Source organism: Protopterus annectens, chromosome 5.part0 (assembly GCF_019279795.1).
Source record: "Protopterus annectens isolate FY-2018-M chromosome 5.part0, PAN1.0, whole genome shotgun sequence".
NCBI classification, from domain to species: domain Eukaryota; kingdom Metazoa; phylum Chordata; order Ceratodontiformes; family Protopteridae; genus Protopterus; species Protopterus annectens.
Window position 1 is genome coordinate 788,250,127 of NC_056735.1, and position 26,191 is coordinate 788,276,317.

The window sequence follows — 26,191 nt, forward strand, 5'->3', positions numbered from 1 at the left end:
TATATAATATGTTGGAACCCTGTCATAATCAAATATGTACTACAGATACTTAGGTTGTTCATAGAAAGTGGGAAAGCAAAGAAGATAAGATCCATGTGCAACTAACAGTGGGCAAAACTAATTTGCAGTTTATAGCATGCTACAGACCACCCTCTCAAAATCAGGAATCCCACTCAGCTTTCCTGAAAACATTGGAGAACATGAAGAGCTCTCCAAACACCATCATATTGGGAGATTTCAACTACCCAAACATAGACTGGGGGCAATACTCAAGCCCCAACACCCTAGCCCAAAGGTTCCTGGAATTTATAAACTAAAATGCCATGGAACAACTAATCACCACTCCCACAAGAGAGGAAAACATACTGGACCTGATCATCACCAACATGGGGACTCTATGCTCCAGACCAGAAGTGTATCCCTCACTGGTAAGATCAGACCATAAACTAATCTCACTGGATATTCACATCCCGACCCCACCCCCTGCCCAAAAAACCACACTGAAAAACTTCTCTAAAGCAAATTTCACACTCCTCAAAACCGAGGTTAAATCCTTCAAAGTCCCCGGGCCTGTGGAAAATATGGCCCAGACCGCAGAATCTTTTATAAACGCATTCTATGAACACCTTCAGGAATGCATGGATCATGCAATCCCAAATAAAACCAAGATCCAATCCTCCAAAGGCAGACATCCTGTCTGGTGGATCCCAGCCTTAAATAAACTATACAATAGAAGGAGGAAGCTACTACATGACAGAGCAAAATCCCCAAAAGGTAAGGCATCTCTGATCAGTATTAGCAAAAAACTACGGGCACTCATAAAATCGTCCAAGGCCAGCTTAGAAAGAAAAATCGCACAGGACACTAAAGATAATCACACGGCTTTCTTTAGTTATGTTAGGAACCTGGGTGGGAATTCCCAGATATGCTCAGAATTAGTACAAAATGACAAAAAATACACCGAACCCACAGTCATTGCCAACATCCTAGCTGAAAGGTTCAGCGCAAATTTCTCACCCCCCCTCACCACCAAAAGAGCAAATATCTATCCCAGCAGAGTGCTGCCCCCCTGACATCTCAGAAGCTCAGGTAAGAGCCACCCTCTCCAAAGCAAAAAACACAGCATCAATGGGACCAGACGGTGTCCCGGGTTGTGTCCTACATGAACTCCAAGAAGAGCTAAACCCAAACATAAAACTACTGTTCAATCTCAGCCTTACTACAGGATATGTACCCAAAGAGTGGCGTACAGCAACAGTGGTCCCTCTCCACAAAGGTGGCATCTCAACGGATCCTGGAAACTATCGCACCATAAGCCTGACTAGCCTGGTCTGCAAAGCTATGGAAAGGATCATCATGGACCTCATAAATAAAGACATTGGGGACCTACAGACACAGGATCCTACCCAGTTCAGCTTTGTTAAGGGCAGATCCTGCCTCTTAAACCTGGTCGATTTCTTTGAAACAGTCACCAAGGCCATTGACGAGGGGAAGGCGGTCCACACAGCCTACCTGGACCTCGCAAAAGCCTTTGATACAATACCCCACTCGGGCATTATAGATAAGCTCACCAGCTTAAATATAAACCCTTATGTCACTAGATGGGTTGCAAACTGGCTCAAGGACAGAACCCACATGGTTAGAATTGCTGGAGCCATGTCAGACTCTAAACCAGTTACAAGTGGCATCCCACAAGGCTCAGTCCTGGGACCTCTCTTGTTCGGTATATATTTCTCGGAGGTACAGGCCAACATGGAAGGACTGTGGCTGACCAAGTTCGCAGATGACTGCAAACTGGGTGCCATAATTGACTTTCCAGCTGACAGAAGCATCCTCCAAACACACAACCCTAGCAACTTTGGTTTGGTCATGGGCAGATCATGGTTCCCAAACCTACTAGACTGTTTGCAAAGCAGCCACCCAGGACATACAATCACTGAAATGAGCTACACATGCCCACATAGACTTTGAATAGCCCTTTTCCAACATCGCAGACACATGTCTTATCCACAAAATCAACAATCTGTGCATAAATATGTATTGTCATATGATGGACTGGCAACTGGTCCACAGATAGATCACACAAGCTAAGAATTGTGGAGTCCTGTTCAAGCTGTTAACACCTGCTGTCCCCACATGGCTCAGTCCTAGGATTGCATAAAACAAAGTGCACACACATTACCATGTCTAGTCTGATGATGTCAGCATCCTACAAATATAGCAGGGAAATGGAAACACCCATTAAAGCATATAGCGTGTCGTGTCAATGCGTATCTCTCTAGTGTTATAACATAGTTATGTAGGGGTTTGAATCCTGCAGTTGCTGTTTGTGGGGGTCTATGTTTGTGTGTGATTTCATTTGAGAGGAGTGCCCTTTTTGGAGACTAGGAAAACACCTTAAAAGAGGTAAATTCCTCCTTGGCAAGTCTGATGATGTCAACATCCCACAAATACAGCAGTGTACATAAACACTCCCAGTAAAGAATATAGCGCGTTGTGTTAATGCGTATCTCTCTAGTATCGTAACATAGTTAGGTAGGGATTTGAATCTTACAATTGCTGAGTGTGTGTGTGGGGGGTGTATGTTTGTGTGTGATTTCCTTTGAGAGGAGTGCCCTTTTTGGAGACTAGGAAAATACCTTAAAAGAGGTAAATTCCTCTTTGGCAAGTCTGATGATGTCAACATCCCAGAAATACAGCAGTGTACATAAAAACTCCCAGTAAAGCATATAGTGCATCGTGTTAATATGTATATCTCTAGTATCATAAAATAGCTAGGTAAAGATTTGAATCCTGCAATTGCTGAGTGTGTGTGTGTGTGTGTGTGTGTGTGTGTGTGTGTGTGTGTGTGTGTGTGTGTGTGTGTGTGTGTGTGTGAGAGACACTGTTAGTCAATGTGTTGTGGGTTTTGCTTTTACTACTGTATGACATATCAGTAAGACAACAGTATGTGCATTGCACACTTCAGGTATCTGTGTAGCAAATACATATATGTACATGTGACCTCAATTAGTTCATAGGTGTGAAGCCTGCTTTCTACATGAATACATCCGTTACCTTTGACAGATTGTGCTGCTGCTTCTCAGACTTTAGGTCACATATGTATGTTTGTGACAAGGCCAGCCACTGTAGTGATCTGTGGCCTAGGTCATCTGTGTCACACACACCCATGACAGTTTCTATAGAATAGTGTGAGTGAAGGTTCATGCCTGGGGTATATTTCAGACATGTTCAAACACAACAAAGTCTGTCAATAATGGAGATTCATTATAGGTGTACAACTTTGTGGATATGCATACAGACCCCTTATTGCTTATGTGATACACCGAGGGACTTCAGAATACCTTGGGAAATGTGAATAGCAAAGGACAGATGACATAACATGTGGCTGTATGTATACATCGGTACCCCTTCTACATGTTGTGGGCTACTACCTATGTGCTACTGTCGGGATACTATGTTTAGTAAATGTGGATGACTATGCTATAGTTGGCTTATAGCTTTACAGCATGGGTTGGACAGCAGGTATCTGTCTGTATGATACCCTTGTGGAGGATAAGTGTCACATCCGGAGAGTGCATTGCAGGCCACTGTATGCATTACCAGATGTGGACGGACATATCCCTAGTGTGTTTGCTTGTACCTAAGAGGGCTACATGCCAAACAGGAGTGGTCCCTGGAATGGGTGGTGGTCAATACTACTGGTTACTGGTATAGTATAGTACCAGAAGGATCCAAATGCTACTGTGTTTCCTACATCTGTGTGTCAGTTGTTGGGCGGACAATACATTTTTGGAATTAACACTGGTGCAAACAATACTACATTGATAATCATAGCTTTAATGCATCATGCCTGCTCAGATATACCTACAAGGATATAATTATACTTTACTGTTGACAACATGCTAACATTGCTACACTGCTATTAAGTCACCCTGTGCATCAGCACCATGTTAGCCTGTTCCTGCATCAATGTTACAGATGACAGGAGGTGGCACAGTTTCATCATATGCACAGGGTGTGTTGTTGGTTTGCCAGAACCTGACATTGACCCATCCAGTCGACGTGTGTGTGTGTGTGTGTGTGTGTGTGTGTGTGTGTGTGTGTGTGTGTGTGTGTGTGTGTGTGTGTGTGTGTGTGTGTGTGTGTGTGAGGGACAACAGTACAGCATGGGTCAATGTTGATGTAATGTGTGTGTGTATGTGTTAGCCCTAGGTGTTTGGTTTATGAGTGTGTGTCTGCATGCACACAGTTCCACCATGTGGCTGACAAATATGGGAGGTTGTGGGACAGCCACAGACTGTACCTGCCAGGTTGTACAGATCACAGTCTCTGGCCACGGACACAGTACCTGTGCCTGGCAGGGGTGCCACGGACAGTATCGGATACTAAGCCAGACTGGGTATTATCATCAGAGCCAGAGGGATGTTGACTGGACCCATGTCCCTGCTGGGACTGGCCAGAGCCACATGCACGTGGCCTTCTAGGATGGTCTATTGACAGCTCAGCCCCAACATTGCTGGTACTGCCACTACGGGGCTGGTACTGCCACTACGGGAGTGACTGTGACTTGTGTGTCGTCTGCGATGACTGCGATGACTGCCAGCTGGAGATGTTGCTGGCATACATCCACATTGACATCTCAGCCATCCTGCACTCTCCTGGCACATGGACATGACATTGTAGAGGACATCTAGTGTGTCCGCCCAATGTCTATCAATGACCTCGGTGTAATTACAGATGGCACCGGCAAGGTCACAGATACTGTCATTGATAGTGGTGTTATGGGCCCTCTGCACCCTTAGTCCCTGTCTGGTGTACCGTTCCATACGTGCCTGTGCCTGCATTACAGCCCGGAACATACCTGAGTTTGTAAGACCTGTGGGGGCATGTCTACCAGGGGCATTATGACCAGCAGAGCTCCCACGAGAACCCCTGGACATCTGCCTATGTGGTACAATTCCAGGAGTCTGGGTATGGCTGCTGTGAGGGGATGCATGTGCCATAGATACCACACTATCCTGGTCAATGCCTACTGTATGCTGTCCCTCAGCTAAGGCCATTGGTGATGAGGGATGTATTGGCAGTATGAATGTGCGCATAGATGGGGTGGAAAGCTGTGTACTGTTGATTGGCGGACCAACGACAGACCCTGTCAAACCTGCCTGTGCCACAACACATGTATCATCATTTCCACTATTTGTGGCAGTGACTTCAGGTTCCCTGCTGCACTCAACCAACACAACCTCAGCACCTGTGAGAGGAAGACAGGAAACACACTTTACAATCTGTACAATATGTTAGCACACATGAACACATGCACATGAACGCATGCACACATGCTCACATGCACACATGAACACATGAACACATGCACACATGCACACATGAACACAAATACACTACTCACTAAAGTTGACACACACATACACACACACACACACACACACACACACACACACACACACACACACACACACACCAACAGCAATCCAGAACATACTCATTAGTGGTTGATGGTGGAGTACAGTATCACAAGCCAAAGAGTCCTATGTGTGTTGCTCAACAGCATGCAGTGCGAGTGTAGAGAGTCCTTGCTAATAACAGTATACATGTCTTTGATGTATGTGTGTTGTTCAATGATTAGCCTCACCCTGGAACACAATGTGTACATGGACACAACATTGCTGTGCAAGTATTAAATGCTTTACAATCTCCTGTGCACCATCACTCATAGGTATACATACCATGGCCGGATGCACACAACTGTCAGGTGTATAGCAATGAATGCTATGTGTAGTACTGTAGTTACTGTAACCGGATGTAGTGTAGTACCATGAGCCATCATCCGGCAGCATCATGTGGTCACTCAAGGCCACTAATATGTGCCACACTGGCAACTATCTTGCTGTACCTGAACTGCACCACTTTGGCTACATTAACCATTTCACAGGCAGCTGTTACATGGGTATGTAAGGTGTTCAATAGGGAGCATTGCGTAACATGAATGTGTTGTGTGTTGAAGAGTATCGCACTGCCCCATGATAGGCCTCTACCCCTCAGGCATAGTATGTGTGCTGTGTGGATGACATTTGGGATACTGGAGTCTGACCTTACAGCAGGTGTCTAAATTCACCATGTGTATCATATTAACACTTACTGCGTATGACAAAGTGGTGTATGTTGTGTGCATGTGTATTGACTCTGCCTATACAATGTCCACTACAATGTACCACAATTGGTTGGGATGCTCTGTGTATTGCATGTGTTTGAGGCAGCTTCTCATGTTACTGGGATATGCATAGTCCCACAGAGAACATGCAGAGCATGCATTATGTGTAGGTGTTTTACATGTGTATATGGCTTACAACTCTCCTATGACATGCACATGTTATTTGTTATATTAAATGTAGAACACTCACTAGCATGGGTCTGCTGTCTTGCTGTTACACCGGAGGGACCTACAAGGATATGAGACAGTTTGTCAGTGTCAACAACTATGGCATTGCTGCTGTGAGTTTTAAGTTTTACAGTAGTACAATGGGTGACACTCACAGGCATTATGTTCCAAATTATCAGTATTGCACAACACCAGGCTCCACATCTTCTAAATACACAGTACACATCTGACATATGCATGTTCTAACAATCGAGCTAACAGTATTCTACAGATATGCCATGTTACCTGCACGCTCTGAGTCAACTTGCTGGGTGACTCTGGCCTCCATGATGACACATGTCTGTTGTAGTGGTTGGCCAGGAGACACTACTCTGAGGAGCAGCTCTTCCACTCTGGTGAGGGGTGGATGTGATACTGCACCACCACCTGTGGTAAGCTGTTGTCTGCAGACATCGGAGGCATGCTGCCGGACATGTCTAATTAAATCACTGCAGTGATGGCGTACCCGCTCATAAGTCTGGTTATGCATGCCTACGTCATTCACCCGACGGACAATGGTGAGACATGTCCCTGGAAGACAATAAAACAATAATTGTGAGCAAGTCATGTGGCACACTTAACATTCTGAAGTACAGACATTACTGAAATGCCATATATAGCAACCTATTGGCTGTCAGTAGATACACACTTTTAATACCACATATCAGTGCTCAGCCCACAACTGCCTGACAGTGCCTGGCACATTCTATATATTAAACCATGTTCTGCACAGCAACAAAGTGAAACCAGTATGTAAGACTATACAACAATACATGGCACACTGTATGTGACACAATGCACCACCTAGCCACAGGAGGTATATATCAAGCTAATGGATGAAGAAAGATGTCATCCATTGCAATGAATGTAAAGTACAGTTACAGTGTTACCAGTATACCACAGTAGTCTTTGATGCCAAACTCCTGCCTAACATATGTGCACAGTTGTTGATATAGGTGGCATACTGCTGTACTAGACTATACATGTTGCTAGATACACACGTATACCTTGTAACACAGATATGATTGAGGGCATGGTACAGGCATAATTACACACACATCAGACATACATACAGCACACAAATGTATAACCCAGGTGAGCTTTACCTGTGTATCATACATTACTGTGTGTCACTACTTACAAAACCTTATGCCTGAGGTATGTAATCTGTGAGGACTACAGGGAAGACACAAAACAGTGTTTCCAAGCAATGTGAACATACACCATACTGTACTGTTTAGGCCTACAGCTTCAGGTAGTACTACAGTTCATATGGGAGTTGGATTCACCAGCAGTACCACTCACTAAGCATACATGTGTTGCTTTAGCCTACAATGGGACACCACAGTCGACAACAAGGGACTACGTCACACCGTATGCCATACTACTTTTTTTGCCTAGCAATAGCATACACATCTTTTGCTGGGATCACAGCTAGGACACAAACTACCATGACAGAAACAATTTCACACTAAGCTATCACACCTTTACAGTCCTTGCACACATTCACCAACACATTCAGCATCACACTCAGTCAACCTCACATAGCAATTATTGCACTAAATACATATCTGTGTGCTTCGTGTCATGGGTAGGTAATACGTTATTGGCCCAGGGGCCTATAGCAGCCTAGCCATATGCTACCCTGGCCTTTGACACACATGTAATTTAATTTCACTTGCCCCTGTCAACCAGAGCAACAGAGGTGATTCCCGGGGTGTATTTCCTATCTCACAAACAATCATCAGGAGTATTTATGACAACTGCTAATGAGGAGCTTTGTTTGCTATTGATAGGTGGTTTGTTCCAGAGTATGGCATGTCTCTGAGTTAGGACTCTATCCCTCCAGCATGTGCTGTTTAGTGAGCTGAGAAGGTGTAGGGTCCTAGAGCGTGTATCTGGGAGGGATTGCAATATGTTTATGTGGAGGATGTCCAACAGCTATGGGTATGTCATAGCTCAGTATGTTAGGCAGAGGTCACCTCTGGGTAGGCGCTATGCAACACAGTGTAGCTGTGGTTTTGTGAGTCAGTCTGCATAGGCATCTGTTTGAGGCCGGTATTATTCTTTGTGAGGTATGTCTGTGTCCTTTCCAGTTGCTGTAGTTGGCATTGTACTCTCTAATGGGTTTTAAGTGTGATAAGTAGAGGGGAACACTGACCTATATTTTCCTAGATGACACACCTTTTGTGATGACGTGTACCATGTAGACAGAGTACATGACCAGTGTGGCACTGTGATTATCAAAGGGGAGGCTACTGTCCGCCTGTGTCCCATGTTCCTTTATCACACCTTCAGTGTTAGGTAGACTACCACCTATGTGGTAGTTAATGGGTACAGTGTTCTGGCAAGAAGGGATGGCACTGCAGTGTCAACATTGAGCTTCAGTCCATACCTTGGTCGCCAGGCACCTGTCACAGTAAGTATGCCCCATGTCACACACACATACATATAAACATCCATTGCTGTACATATAGATGTACATATAAGCACATATACAGTCCACTATTCATGGTGGGAATATCACTTATGCGACAGTTGTGAGATATACAGTTATGTAATAATATTGCACAGTATTGTGCAGACTGCATTGAAGGTGTCCTCAGCCCATGTAGCTTTAGCAGGCCTCACTAGCTGCAACACTGGAAAACTGACAGAGCATACCCACAGCGTTTAACCATCATATGTCATATACCAGACCAGCACTGCATGCCATTTTCTTTGCCACACACTACAATCTACATAGAAATATGCACATAACAACCTTCAACAACGTATATATGTACACCCTTCACAGTTGCAGTATGTCCCTTGCCCTATGCACATGTACAGATACATAGAGATACATACTGTTGCCACATATGGATGATTCACAGTATGTAGAGTATTCTTCATATACATCTACTACATGCCAGCAAATACATATGTGTTACATAGCTTTCGTTTGTATTGCTGTGTTCCATTTGTTTTTAAAGGAAATGTTTGTTGCTCTTTCATTTTCTGTGTTTCTCTGTCTGTCTTTGTCTGTGTCTGTGTCTCTGCCTCTGTCTCTGTCTCTCTCTCTCTCTCTCTCTCTTGCTGCAATGAGATTATTGCATGTGTAGACAGCAAGTACAGCCTGCTTTTCTAGGTATCTGCACATGTGCATGTGATGGCCTCGGCACCAATTGGTGCCCACCATTTACTAATTGCATACAGCCTGCTGTGTGGTAATTGCACTACTCACTGTCATAGCAGCCCACTGCTATAAAATGCTAGGTTAGGTAGGCATAGCCCTTTCAGCTTTCCAAAGTTGGGCCCATGCTTGTTTGCTGTGGACACTGTTGTGTCAGTCAGAAGGTTGGTATATTACTTATCTCTGAAGCTAGGGTTGTAGTCAGTGATTTGCATGTTGTACTCAAATCTGACTGTTGCTGCTTCTAGTACACGCTTGTCAGTGTAAAATTTTACTCAGCCCTCTACATGCTTGCACAAGATACATGGGAGTATGTACTTTCTTTTCTAATTAGACAATTAACTGCCATACAAAAGTAGTTATTGCAATGTATTCCTCTGGCACATGAACTGTTTGTGAACTACTATACTGTAAATATTAATTACCTCACTTCTGAACAGTTTGTTGTTTATTTGTGTTGACATTAGCACGGGCTGCTCAAGACAACTGGACACATTTCAGTACTGAGTATGCCTACCTACATCCTTGGTAGAGCCTGAATACACAGGTATATTGTTATTTTGGGTAGGGGTGCAGAAGTACAGAGAGCATTATATATTATTGTGTGGTGTTTATCTTGCTGAACATACAGGGTTGCTGTGTACCTGTTAGTCTAACAAGGAAAGTAGTCTGTCTGTGTAGCTCCCACTTGTGGACATATCCAGATGGTAGCCAGAGGTTAGCCTATTATTCTTTGTCTGTGCACCACACTGGTCTTTTCTGCACTGGAACAATGGCATTGTCACAGTTGGTTGCTAACAGTACATGGTTACATCCTTTGATATTTCTGTGTTGTACTCCTACATAAGGGAATGCTTGTGGGACTCGTTTCAAAGGTATTTGCAGATTGTGTAACTGCAGACAAGCTGAAATGCCTGTGTGTTTCTGCCTCTGCCAGACCTCTGATACACTCAGGTATATATTTGAACAGCCTCAGGGAAAGGTACATATAAGTGGGGTACACCTGTAATATAACAGACATTAAGTTGAGACTGTGAGAGAATCAGAGCATATGCATTAATACACCTTTTCTGACATGCATGCAGTGTGTACTATTACTTATTGACATTATTCATTAAGTGTAATTCCCCACTCTTCGGCCTACCGTCAGAAGTTTTCAGAGGGATTCTGAGGGACAAAGCTAACATTTGTTTATGAATCAGGGATATCCCTGAAAAGCAGTCACAGTTGGGAAGTATGGCCTCTGCCCTATTCAAATATGCCAGTGTTTATCCTGCTGTGATACTGTGTGGGGTTTGTAAAGTGCTACTGTAACATTATTTCCTGCTAGGATGGCTGTTTCTCTTTTCACAGTCATGTCATGCAATTCCACAACAACTGCTGGTAAAGATCCACAGAACAAGATTTGTGTTATGACATTCCTATTTTCCCTTTACATTCACTCTTTGTAATGCATGATATATTTATTACAGCACCAACTTGTTGTAAATTTACTGTGGACTAGTGGTACTTCATGCAGTGTAGTGTGTCCAAGGTCCGGGGTTCAAGACTGATGGAGGTGTTTTATTTTGCTGCTCAGCAGAACAAGGGCCCTGCCATGTAGAGTGACTAAGGCACTTTTAAACAGTTGTAAGTGGGTTTGTGTGGGTTTGCGCGATGCTTAACAATACTTAGCTAAGTGCACACATGCTCACACTCACTTAAACCCGCTGACTACTGCTTAAAAGTGCTTACTCCCACTAACCCCCACACTAATTTCTTTGAAAGAAAAGAAAATGGGGAGATAGGAAAGTGGTGAAAAAGGGGGCACAAAGAGGGAAAGACAGTAAGGAAACAAGCTTGGGATGTGCAGAACAGGTGTAGGGAAGGTCCATAGCTGCCCATTTCTTTACCAGCAACAGCTGTGCATATGCAATAAATTTGGAGTGAAATTTGAAACCTTTCACCCCTGAGAGAGGGGTGAGGACAACAAAGTATGTTGTACTGCCAATTATAATTATCAGTTTACATGTCCAGCGGACATGTGTGCAAAATGGGCAGCTATGTATGGGGCGTATTTTTTTTTGTGGGAACAGATTGCCCTTTTTTTGTTTCAGGTGAGAATGGAAAGTGAGGTAGAGGAAGTAAGTATATTTGGGGAGGTAGGTTGGGGAGGTAAACAGACAAGACAAACAAGATGCATACAGGGGTGGAGTATGACACATGGGGTGGGTGAACACAATTGACAGGGACGGATGCTTGGAAATCACAAGCCCATGAGCCCACAGATGGTAACAGTGGAACTGAGATCCCCACCCATGGGCAGTCACCACTGCATCTTCACAGCCCCGAGGGTGGCTGTGCTGGGGGCTGCGTAGGAGGGGCAGGCTAAACCGTGAGTCGCGCCACTCTCCCCTTGAACTGGCGTAGGGGATCAGCGACTGAACGCTGGATCTCCCTACGCACCACAGTCCAGACCGTTCGGAGGGTGACAGGTGACCCTTCTCTGCCCACACTTGCACGGGGGGATGAGCCCCATCCCCTGAAGTGCTTCCACTCAAAGGTGGCACAGGACCAATGGAGGAGGTGAGCCCGGGCTGGGCACCGGACCTGCTGGTGTCAGGTGCAATTGCCAGCTGAGGAGGGACAGGTGGGTCTGCTGGGGCTGGCCTTCCCATACATTCTGTGATTAGGTGTGTTTAACTGCAACATAAACAACAGCATTCCAAATTAGTTGTAACAGCATGCAGTAATATTCCCATTAACCTAACACATCAAGGTTCCAACAGTTGAACAGCAAGCATAACACATGCATATATTGAATGACAGTGGACATTCCAACGGCATGCAGGGATGATTAGTGGCAACAGGCCACCAAGATTGTGGTGTTTGAACAGGGCACATGCATCAAAGTAAATGTAGATATTTATAGAACAATAGAACATATGTCCCAACAAATGTTTTGAGATTAGACATACCCATTGAGATGTGGAATTGCATTGTTTATGCACATACAGTAGGGTGTAGAAAGAAACCTCAATTAACATCTTATAAGTACTTTTAGTCTACACTACATTCCTATTGACTGCAGGTGTATATCCCCTACATGTATTATTACACTTGGCAACATGCATTAGGTTGAGTAATGGGTTTGGCTAGTTCATTATATACCTGACCTATATCTGACATACTAACTGTCTGAGATGCAGATGTTACTGCTTCATAGTTATTTATTTTATTTATATTTATATATCTACATATCTGGATGTGTTCCCGTGACATTTTCAGTTACATTCCTACAGAAACCTAAATTTTGTGTAGCACACTCATATTTCTGGGAAACACATTAACAAGCTACTCGTGTGCCAGATTTACCTATGCATGCCAGCCATTAACCGACTATTGAGGACTGTATATATGCTTCACAACTACTGGCACTTCCATCAACCACTTTATATGGGACTGCCCAACTGTGGGTTGACAGCACTTAATACAGCAGTACTATTTATATAATGCAAGGGTACAACAACATTTCAAAGTAAGTGACACAGACACACTCCAAGTATTATACCTTTATTAATTACATTACACACTTTTCTACAGGCTCTCTCATTTATTTGATATTACAGTGCATACAGAAGACTTATTCAAGACGTATTATACCTTTATTAATAGGTTATAACACTCTTTTTCAGGCTCACTCACTTATTTTATATAACAGTACATGCAGAGATATTATTCCAGACTTATTTTACCTTTATTAATGGGTTACTACACTCTTTTTCTGGCTCTCTGACTTATTTTAAATAACACTACATGCATTGAAATTATTCAGGGCATTTTATGCCTTTATTATTGGGCTACAACACTTTTTTCAGGCTCTCTCAACTATTTTATATAACAATACATGCAGAATAATTACTAACCTGCCTGGTGGCACAGCCTTAGCAGCCTATCTGCATAGGCTTGCTGATTTACAGCACGGACACCTGCAGCTGTGAAGTAAATGAAGGGATATTGAGACATACCTATCCATTATATAGACTAAATTAGCATGTCTTACATACTGCATTCCATGGCTACCTACTCAGTAGTGGGACATCTTGCATCCCACGGGCCTCCTGTATCCATCGGTTCAGTAGGTCCTGCTTCTATCTCTTCAGGTCTGCATGGTGGTGATGGATCTGCTCACCAGTCTGAGGGATGCCTGTGGCACTGGTGAGATCATGAGCTAACCGGTTCCAAGCCTCTGCTTTGTACTCCGTCCCTTAGAACTGGCCCTGCAGGAGTCTTGACTCATGACGGTGGACAAGGAGCCAAACCATGTATTTTGACTCCTCGATGCCCCAGCATTGCGCTCGAAAGCATGTACCCTCTCCAGCACCAGCCATTCTGACTGCAGATGGGAGCTACAATCAGTTATGGCAAGTATTCCTGCCTATGGAGCTTTAATATGCTGCATTTCCTGCACTTTTTTGTGATTGGCCATTTTTGAAAATTCTCGGCTGACTGCAGACCTGCTTAGCAATGGTTAATCTACCATTTATAAGTATATGTATGTTAACAGTGGCTGTTTATCCAAAGCAGCAAAGCTTTCGGGTAAAACCCTTTCTCAATACTAAAACAATTACATTCAAAACATCACTTGTTTTAAATAAGAGCCCACGAATCACATGATAGCAGCCCATATCATGTGACCAAAACACCAAATCAAATTGGTCACATGATATGGGCTGCTATCTTGTGATTCATGGGCTCTTGTTTAAAGGAAGTGATGTTTTGAATGTAATTGTTTTAGTATTGAGAAAGGGTTTTACCCGAAAGCTTTGCTGTTTTGATAAAGTTACTTTTTTCCAACGTGCTGTGTTTTCTTCATTGGATTTTTTCTTATTCAGCGCCTGTTTTGTTGATGTTTATTCAAAGCTGTCATGGCTTAGTGGTTCAGTACTTTGATTATGGTGCACAGTGTCCTGGGTTTGAACCTTGTCATTGCTTTTTATTTTACTACTGTCCAGACAAGGTAGGGGGTGTGGCTGTGTTTAGGCAACTTTGCTCTACGTTGCTTCACGTTGCCCTACGGTGCGTTGGTTGGCACGGTGCTCACCTCCGTGCAAACTGATTGTGCTGGGTAAAGTGCTATTTAGCTGTGGGCAACTATATTCCGCTGGGTAAAGCACTGCTTAACTACGGGCGACTATATTGCGCTGGGTAAAGAGCTGCTTAACTACAGGCAACTATATTGCACTGGGTAAAGCACATTTTAGCTATGGGCAAATATGTTGCGCTGGGTAAAGCGCTGCTTAAGTACTGGCAATTACATGTCAGGATCCTTCTTATATTTATAAATATACATTTTTGTTCACTGATACATAGGCCATTTTAATGCTTTTTAATAAAAGTTTATTCATATATGTCGGGAATTATTGCATGTACTAATTTAAAACATAAAATAGAAAGGGAGTGGTGAGACTCAGACCGTGCATGCCTCCTCTTTGTGCAAAGGCTCTACCACTACGCTATTGCTATTTGGCATAATTCACATAAACATTCCTTATTATGCTCTTCAATGTCGAAATTGCTAACTGCAGCTTAGCAATGGGCACACACGTGCAAACATATGCAAATACGGGCAGCTATATCGAGAATTAGAAAAAAAATTAAAAGTTTTACTTTTTATAACTGTACTGGGGGTTTACAATGTGAGGGAGTGTAGTGTTGGGTATGTAGACATTTGAGCGGACTCACTCCTGTGTGTTAACATTTCACAATTCAGACACTTGCAGGGGCGTGGACCTTTGGACTGCTCGGCAGTCGGACACACCCCCTGCCTTCCTGCACGGTCCATGTTAGACTTGGAGTGGAGTCAGCATGCCCTCATGAATATGCATGGCACGCTGATGTCATACCGTTCAACTGCAGTCTCCGAGTAAGACTTATTTAGTCTTACACGGAGGATTTGTGAATCCGGGGGTCTGTATGAAAGTACACAATTACAATTCAAGTAGTGAAACAGCAATATCAAACTCTGAATCCAGTATGATTATACAAGTACCTTACCAACACGATTAGCTTATACAGTGCAGATTCAACCCTGTGAGAACTGTAAATATATTAAAATCAGGTGTGAACTCATTAGCATTCATAAATCCCACTGTTCTTTCTAAGTGCTGGGCAGATAAACATGATGTGAGGACCTTCACAATTCCATGGACATGCCTCAGCAGCACAGGAATGCACATTGAGACAAGTTACTTGCTAAGGCTTTGCAGGTGAGAATGATTAGTCTGACTGCATGAATAATTAGTGCTTCACACTCCTGCCACTTTGATATACATTTTCTGAGGGTCTGTCAGGGAGAATAGAGTTACGAAAAAGTCAGGGATTACATTGACTAAGATAGGATACAAATCTTTATAACAAGTTTATAAATACATACTTATGACTACACTGTGCCTCTGAGTAAAACATTTTCTGTATCTCAAATTAAGTACTTATCCCATTGAAATATATTAACAGATATCATAATTAGCTCAAATGGCATTGTATTCATGTAAGAAAACTATAGAAAAGAGAATGCTGCTTACAAAACAAAGAGAATAAAACATCTGTAGTATTGCAAATATCAGTTGCTACGGTGACAGGAAGTAATAGCTTAAGTGTTGTAAATATACCATTCATCTACACATTTACAAATCTACTGGCAAATGCTTATACGACACATCTAATGCCAAGTAATAAAGTGTCACATCTTGAGTATATGTAATCGACTTTCTCTCTTTCATAGTATGTATAAATACTGAAAATAATCTCAACTGCGTCTTGTTATGGCCATGGTTTAAAGGTTCAGATCTGGAGAGGATGCTGGTTGTGTAAAAGTAGTAATGTTTAAGCAGCATATGCTTATGTTATAAGACAAACTGGAGAAAACATCAGAAAGTTACATATGAAAACCTTGTTTTGTAATTTTTTTCTCTCTCTTCATCATTGTGTACCTCTTGAAACTGCATAGTGTTGAGTGACAGCAGTTACTAGCAATGAATGACAGTTCACTTTTTAAGGTAAAAACTCTCAAATTTAATTTAGAATGCCTTCAGTAATGTAAATGAGCTTAGTGCTAGTATGCTTCCAGCTGCACTCTGGATAGTACTGGCAAAGAATATGCATCTATCTCTTATTTATCTTTGTGGCATAAGATGTAATGCAGTGTGTTAAATAAATTGTTAAAATCAGACTGTAAAAATCATTAGGCATTTTAAAATGACAGTCAATAACAGACAGTAATGCAGGAAACTCAAGTATTTACTATACGTATACTCTAATGTACATTAGGAGGCAAAAAACCATACACAAACTTGTACAGAATTTTGTCTAACTTTATTTAGGCAGTGTTTGCCATTTTATATCATTTACAATCAGCTTTTGCCCACCTCACTGACGTGGTCAGTGACAGGGTCTTTACATCATAGTAACTTATGAAAAAGTGCTGAGATAGTGCTTTTCAAAAATCTTTTTCCCATGAGAATATTACAGCCTTGCAAAGCACCTGGTCAATCACAATGTCCTTCCGAGGATGTAGCCAATTCAAGGCTCTTAGATTAGCTCGAATACAATGGATGAATGTCTCTTTAATACATTTCTTTGTCTCTCTGTTCACCAGCTGGACATTATCTCTGATAGTGCGCACAAGGCCATTCTTCTTGGTGGAAGCAGGAAAAAGATACACATGCAGACAGATTCATTATTTTCTAACTTTGCAAATAATTACTCACTGAAAGACATGTTTCAGCTGAGCTGGCTGCCTTCAGGGTCAAGCCTTATTCACACTGCAACTTAAGCTTCAGCAATAATATGCAAGTTCATTTTTACTATTATTTTAGTAAAACAGAATTAAATGCATTACATATTATACTATTTTTCAACCTTTGCTCTTCATATAGATTTGAGCACATTTATTCCTGTCTAAAGCACACATTTCCCTAACAGTTTATAGATGTTTGAATACATATTTTTCTGACATTCTCCCTCCTGTTAATGCATTTCATTCTATTAGAAACATAAACAATATTATTTTATTTTTTTAGCTTTTTTCCTTTGAGGACTTTCAGCTAAGTTAGTTATTGGTTTTATATTTCAGAAAAAGCATCATCTGAAATTAATCTTTTAATTTCAACACTTTGGTAAAAAGCTTTAGTAACAGATATATTAACAAATTTTTGATTAATCTTTTCATGCAGGGAATTTTACAGTAAACACATGCTCCTATTAGGAGTATACCCACACAAATAGCAATTAAATGTTTAATAGGATGGAACCCCACCCCCCCAAACAGATTCTGGAAAAAGTCCGTCAGTGGGTTTGGGCCTGGTTTAGTCATTGCTGATACTTGCTGAATTACCTCTAGGTGGTCATTGATTTCATGTTGGTTGTCTGGAATGTATGCACAGCATTCTTCTTCGTGTACCACCTCTTGCCGCTAGGGTGAAGTAAAGAGCCATTCGATTTTGTAGCACAACAGTTTTTATTGCATTCAGTTCATTAGTCACCAATTCTAGGGTGGAAAAGTTGCATTGCTCATGACTTCTTGACAGCTTCCTCAGCTCCCAGATCGATTTGACTGCTCCATAGGCTGGTGGTATTCCTGCCCTGGATATAACACTGTTGCCCAAGTCCATATGAGTCAATTTACTTTTGTCTTTCACTGAATTATGGTCTTTTCAACCAGCTTCGATTTTACCAACTGGATTCACAGGTTTTTTAACTGGACCTTCAGATTCTTGAGCTGTTTTCCTTACGTTTTGTATTTTACCCAAAGGTAATTCTGCAGTATGTCTTATTGCTGAAACCAGATAACCCAAAAAACAACTGCCGGACCAATTCTCAGGTAACCATTTATATGCCTTTTTCCCACAAATAAAATCATTACTTTGGTACTAATACGTGTTATCCCTGCATGAAACATTTTTCTATCCTTAATAGACAATTGCTTAGTTAAGACTGGATTGTCACATACTGCATTTAATGTAGTTTTCATTGAACTCAGATATGAATCATGGTTAGTATCACAAACAGTACCCCCACTTTTGATTTTAATGTAACATTTATAAGACATTGTTATATTACCATTACTCCAGCCCACCTGGAGGGTATCACTTTTGTAGAAACATACAACTCCTTTTTGTGTGACAGGTAAAAATAAAGTTATTTTGTCCTGTGATCTCACAGTTTCTGTATAAAAAAACTTTCCAAAGTCTCATTTTATCCCCAGAGGGACAGTGGTCATTACAGTCTTTTATATGCTGTTGGTATAGCTGTACAAACCCAGCAATTTGAAAAGTTTATAGTCTCTGTATACACTTGCTTTATGGCCAGGTATGTGTTAAAGTTTGGATGCCAGTCTATAAACAGTTCATCACGTCTTCTCACTTTCACTTGTGTGGTTGAGTACAGGGAAAAACCACAATAAGAGAAAAAATTGTCACACTTATAGTTAACAAATGCACAGTTAACAAAATAATTATGCAATAGTTCTGGGGTTGCTCTGCTTTTTTGTTTGCTTTACTCTTGGCCATTTTGCCCTTGTGTATCAGTCACAAAGTTTTTATTCAGCTGAAAGTTCTTTTGTCTGAAAAAGAGTTAAACTGCAAAACAGATTTATTTATTAACAGTTTCTTTATATAATTAGCTAGTGAACTGTCAGCCTCCAGCTCTGCAGGCATGAGAGCTTTTTACTGAGGCACATAATATGCCCTTCCAAATACTACTTTAAAGGGGATCAAACCCTTTACATTTGTTACTGTTTTCATGCTCAGCAATGCTAGAGGTAAACAGCAAATCCAATTCTTCTGAGTCTCACTCATCAACTTTCTTAACTTGTTTTTTTTTTAAATTCCATTGTACCTCTCCACCAGTCCTGCTGACTGTGGGTGGTAAGCACAGTGATTCCTTAAGGAAATCCCAAAAAAATCTCCCAAGTTGTTGAATTGTCTGATTGACAAAATGTGTCCCATTGTCACTATAGATTCTTTCCGGTATGCCAAATCTAGGAATTATTTCCTTTACTAGGGCCTTTGCCACTGTTGCTGCATCCGGATTCCTGGTTGGAAAAGCTTCTACCCATTTTGAAAACATATCTATGATCACTAAACAGTATTTCTTTCCTTCACATTTATTCAACTCTATGAAGTCCATACAAATAGTATGGAATGGATATGGTGGTGTAGGGAAACTTCCTTGCTTGTTTTTAAATGCTCCTTGTGCATGGTGCTTGTTACAAGTGTGACAAGCTGCACAAAATTTTATTGTATAATTTATGTATCCATATATTTGGAATATTCTATTTACTAACTGTACCATCCCCCCTGTTGAGACATGGCTCTGCCCATGGCTCAACAAAGCTGCATATTTAAATAATTTAGACGGCAATATTGTTTTTTTTTTCTTTGGAAATGTACAGTCCATTTTCAAAAATTGCACCTTGTTTTACCCAGTTTTGTTTTTCTGCTTTTGTAGTAAGCATTTGCATTGTTTTTAACATGTCTAAATCTAAAATCTCAAAGGGTTGTAATTTTTCATTTAAAAGTAAAGTTTCTGAGTCTGAGGCTGCTTGCTTTGCAGCTGCATCAGCTCGTGCATTACCTTTTGAAATCTTATCCTGTTGTTTTGTATGAGCTACACATTTACAAATAGCTACTTTGGTAGGCAACTGAATAGATTCTAATAGCTTTAAAATAAATTGCGCATGATTAATAGGTTTTTTACTGGATGTAATCATCCCTCTATTTTCTTTATTGTTGTGCAAACACATGCACTGTAGAAAAAGCATACTGATTATCAGTATATATGTTTACTTTTTTGCCTTTTACTAAAATACATGCTCCTGTCAAAGCTACCAGTTCTGCTGCTTGAGCATACAAGTTGTGTGGCAAAGTTTGTGCTTCTAAAATTTTAGTGTCTGTAACTACTGCATACCCCACCAGATTTTTTCCTGTAGGACCCCTTCTGCATGAGCCATTCACGTAATATGTCACCTCAGCATCATTCAAGGGCATATCTGTAAGATCTTGTCTAGGTAAAGCTAACTGTTCATATGAGGTTGACTCAGCAGTATGGTCATACATGAAAGATGTCTAGCAGGAGAAAGGTATGCAACTTTTTCTTGTAGCAGAATTATTGCAACTGCATGAGGCATTCTCAATGTGAGAGGGTGGAATAACACCACTGAGGCTGAAGCCTGCACTGCCATTGCTGCTGCAACTACTGCTTGTACACAGTGAGGCAAAGATTGCACCACTGGGTCTAACTGTGATGAATAGTAAGCTATGGGGCATTGCTTATCCCCATGTTGTTGCTTTAATACTGATGTCATGTACCATTGCTTACAATCTATGGTCTAAAAAAACGTTTGTGATAACTTGGAAGTCTTAAAACTAATGAAGAAGCTATTAACTGCTTCAACCTGCAGAAAGCCATTTCTGCTTTTGTTTTCCATCGTAAAATAATTTGGTACCCAGCTTCAACAAAAATTAGTTGTACCTAAGAAAGACATTATTTCTTTTTTAGTTGTTGGTTTGGGTGCTTGCAAAATTGCTGTTTTTTTTTTTTTTTTTTCTCTTTTCCATTATCTAGTATTTTACCTTTATTGAATATCACATATCCCAGGTATCTAACCTGTGTTTTTTTTTTTTTCCCAAAGTTGTAACTTACTTCTGTTTACTTTGTGTCCTTGTATCACTAAAAATTTTAATAATGCTACTGTATCCACCCTGCACTGCTGCTGGGTGCTGCTAGCAAGATGTCATTTACATAAAGTAAAATTTGACTACCTTCTGGTGGGGTAAACCCTGCCAGGTTGCTAGCCATTTTTTGTGCAAATATTATTGGGCTCTTACAATATCCCTGTGGTAGTCGAGTATATGTATACCTTTTACCCTGAAATGTAAATGCAAACCAATATTGACTATCAGGATGTATAGGTATTGAAAAGAAAGCATTGCTTATATCTACCACAGTAAAATACTTCTGTTGTGGCTTTAAATCATTTAACAAGGTATGTGGGTCTGGCACCGTAGGTGCTCTAGGTATTACTGCATTATTTACAGCTCATAAATCTTGTACCATCTGCCATTCCCGTTGCTTTTTAACAGGAAATAGGGGTGTATTACATGGTGAATCAGGAGATTCTACCAGTACTCCTTTTTTGAGTAATGCTGCTTATTATAGGCTTAATTTTTACTTTTGCATTCTTTTTCAAAATGTATTGTCTTTTCTGTGGTCTAAAAGCTGACTTTGGGGTAATTGTAACTGGTCCTGCTGCTTGAATAAGCCCTACATTTAACTTGCCTGTTGACCACAGAGTTGTTGGAATTTTACACAAGGCCTCTTTTTTTTTTAATAAAAATGCTAATCAGCTGTCCTTACTAGATTGCAAGTGTACAGCTGTATGTGTCTGTGTCAACCAATTCAGTTTTGTTTTTATATCCCTTGTCCTGACATTTTTAAATCAGTCTGTTTTCCCATTTTGTTACCTTTTTTTCTAAGTCTGCCCATTTAACACTTTTGTTTTTTGTCAAGCTGACATGTGGCAGTCTATTGGACTTATACAATCTCATGAACTCCTGAGGTAATGAACAGCTTACTACACTGTTTCCCTCAGTATTCCAACATAAAGTTCGTAATATTAATTTGTCAGCAGGATTCTTACTTATATTTCTTATTAGGTCCTGGTGTGCTACAGTAGTATGGAGTACAATGTAACAAGTGCTGCTGATCAGTGTCAAGGGAGGGTACCTTACTGATGGCTACGTTTATCAGTTTTTTGGTTACTGCCCTTGGACCAGTCATAACTAGGTCCTGGCTGTACCAATAATAGGCTTTACCCTCTGATCACACCACAAAAGCATCTATTTGTCTTTGTGCTTCCATACCCTGCATGGTAGGAACTACTGCTATGCCAAATATCTGCACAAGGTCTTTTCCCAGTAAGTTTACTGGATATTTTTGCAGAAACTACAATTTTACTTTTCTGAGTCATACTTGAAACAGGGTCAGTTATTGCTATATTATGGGAAAGTGGTTCCCTGTATAGCTGTCCATTTGCTGCTTTTACTAATATATAATCAGGTGATTCAGAATGTTTTGGTATCTTGGAGGGGTGTATCAAAGTCCGTGACGCTCCTGAGTCACACAGGAATTTGACTTTTCTTTTTTCCACCAGAAGTGTTACTTCTGGTTTTGTATCTGCTAGGTAGAGCTCCAGGCTCAACAATGCTAAATCTAAAATTTTATTTTCATTTTTATTCTCTACATCTGTTTGTACTTCCTCTATTCCCTCTACTACATTCACATTTTCTTTTTGTTTATTAACCTTTCCTGATGATTTTTGGTTATTATCACTATCATATAGTCAGTCCACATCTCCTTTATCTTCTGTCATTGCTTTCTTATTTTGTTTATAGTCCCTAGCTAGATGCCCTTTTTACCTGACTGTAATACAAATACTTCAGCTCCGTCTTCAGCAGTGAAGACTTGTGCCCTTTCTTTTTTTTTTTTTTACTATTAAAGTGTCTTTTAGTACGTCTAGCATACTCAAGTAAGGCTTGCAGCCTGCTTGTTTAGTGATCTATCATATGCCTTGTAATAAAGCTACTGACAGAGGCAATGCAACCTTTTAAAAATGTATTTTTTTAATTGTTGTTTAAAGCATTCTAATAATCTAGCATAATATCCATCTACTGTCTCATTTTCCTGTTGTATGCATTAATTAATGCAAGTCCAGTCTGCTTTAAGTTTTCATTTTTCAGAGATTCTGTCTGTCAGACCTTTCACTCTGTTGTCTAAAAATGTTTCAGAATTTTTTAAGCTTCTGTTTTTTTACAATTTGCTTCCTCAATCCACCTATGTGCTTGAGGTATGCCTAGTTGGTGCTGTTTTTCTTTTGCCTGACGCCCTGCATCAGATTAAAGCTTGTTTAAGGAGTTTAACTAGTGAAAGTTTATCTAGTTTACTATCAAATTTATAGTTGTTAACACATTTTGCAAAATATCTCACATTATCTGCTTACTGCAATTGCATATGCTTCACATTATCCGTTAGGGGCGGATCTCATGATCTCTTAGTGCACTGATCTCCCATGTCTTAAAAAGACTGTTACGTAACCCTTCTCTTGTACCACGTGGTATCTTATTTCCCCATATCCACAGTAGTTTCTAGAATGACTGTTTACTTTGCTTCGTTATTCCCTGATCTATGACTCAAGATACAATACTTTGACTATTTTTCTCCCTGCTATCACAAACCTTAGCAATAGCACAGTGTAACCTGGTCCCTGATCTAAAACAAAGACAAAGAGGGAAATTCTTCTTACCTGAGCCTCCCGCTTTATGACTGTCTTTTTTTCTCTTGGGGCCCAGTCTTCCGCTTTTCAGCCACAGATCAGAAAGTGGACAGCCTCTTTACACACAACAATTCAGTCGGAGGTCTTTTCACTTTAAGAAGAACCATTTTGGTTTGGCAGCTTCTCCTGCGCAGATTTATAACCACCCATGCACTCTGTGACCTGCAGCTTACCAAGGGAATTCCGGCACGATTAGGACCAAAATGTTAAATAAATTGTTAAAATCAGACTGTAAAAATCATTAGGCATTTTAAAATGACAGTCAATAACAGACAGTAATGCAGGAAACTCAAGTATTTACTATACGTATACTCTAATGTACATTAGGAGGCAAAACCATACACAAACTTGTACAGAATTTTGTCTAACTTTATTTAGGCAGTGTTTGCCATTTTATATCATTTACAATCAGCTTTTGCCCACCTCACTGACGTGGTCAGTGACAGGGTCTTTACATCATAGTAACTTATGAAAAGTGCTGAGATAGTGCTTTTCAAAAATCTTTTTCCCATGAGAATATTACAGCCTTGCAAAGCACCTGGTCAATCACAATGTCCTTCCGAGGATGTAGCCAATTCAAGGCTCTTAGATTAGCTCGAATACAATGGATGAATGTCTCTTTAATACATTTCTTTGTCTCTCTGTTCACCAGCTGGACATTATCTCTGATAGTGCGCACAAGGCCATTCTTCTTGGTGGAAGCAGGAAAAAGATACACATGCAGACAGATTCATTATTTTCTAACTTTGCAAATAATTACTCACTGAAAGACATGTTTCAGCCGAGCTGGCTGCCTTCAGGGTCAAGCCTTATTCACACTGCAACTTAAGCTTCAGCAATAATATGCAAGTTCATTTTTACTATTATTTTAGTAAAACAAAATTAAATGCATTACATATTATACTATTTTTCAACCTTTGCTCTTCATATAGATTTGAGCACATTTATTCCTGTCTAAAGCACACATTTCCCTAACAGTTTATAGATGTTTGAATACATATTTTTCTGACACAGTGAGCTTAGAGAAAGACGACAGGCAACCCTGGGTTTAAATCCAGTTTATGGATATTTTTTTGAGAGGGTTCAGAATAAATACTGACACACAATTTTGTATATGAAATAAACAGTGTAAAGTATGTGTGATAAATGCTAAAACTCCTTTGGAATTTCTGTTACAAATGTATTGTTTTTGGAAACTCTGCTCTAATTATTAAGAACAATGTGCTATGAATGATGTAATAAATGTCAGTTTATAAAGCTTGATAACACAAGAAGCATCCGCATCTGAAATGTGAACATATTTCTCATATATCATTTAGTAATGATCCATATGTCACAAGTTGTAATCTTGACAGTAACCGATTTCATTTGAAATGTCATTGTTAATAGTATATACTGTGTCTTTAATGAGCTAATGTAATTTTCTTTTGTGACACCTTTGTAAAGAATCAGCATTGCATGAAAGCATTATGATGTGTAACAGAAAGGCCATTTGTGAATTGGCAAGCAGATGTTAAAAGTATGATTGTGTCATGTTAAAGTTTTAAGTTCTTTGTTCATTTCTAGATATACCCTTTAATTGTGTTAGTTTTTACTTATAATTTATTTGTATAGTTGCTATGGTAATTTTTTTTTTGTTTGCATTTTGCACTTGCAGGCCACTCAGCAGGATACAAAGGGTCTATATCATATAATAGAATGTTGAAAATGTCGAACGTTGTAAAGAGCAAAAATGCCAGAACTTGAACTCCTTATTGTGGGAGACTGCACCACCCACACCCCCCGCTAAATATATATTCCAACTCTGAGATCACACTACAGTGAGGAAAGGCAAACATTCCAATATTCACTGTACTGCAATCTCAATAAAAGAACTTCGAGTTCAGGCATTTTCGCTCTTTAGAGTGTTCGACTTTTTCAACATTCGAACATATGATAGAGACCCGATTCAAACACAGTTGATGGCTGAAGGAAAAAATTAAAACTTTAATTAGGACTGGACAGTTCTGAGTGAAGAAAATACACCTGTCTCCTACTTATCTTTGTGGCACAAAGTGTAAGTACGGTGAGTTTAAAGAAACAGGACAAGAAATGCAACATTTGGATGCAGTTTAGGGATAGTTTTACTGAAGGGGGTCAGAATACCCTCTGTCACAAATTTTGATTAGGAATGATTTTGGCCTAGCACTAAAGTGTGGGGTCATTT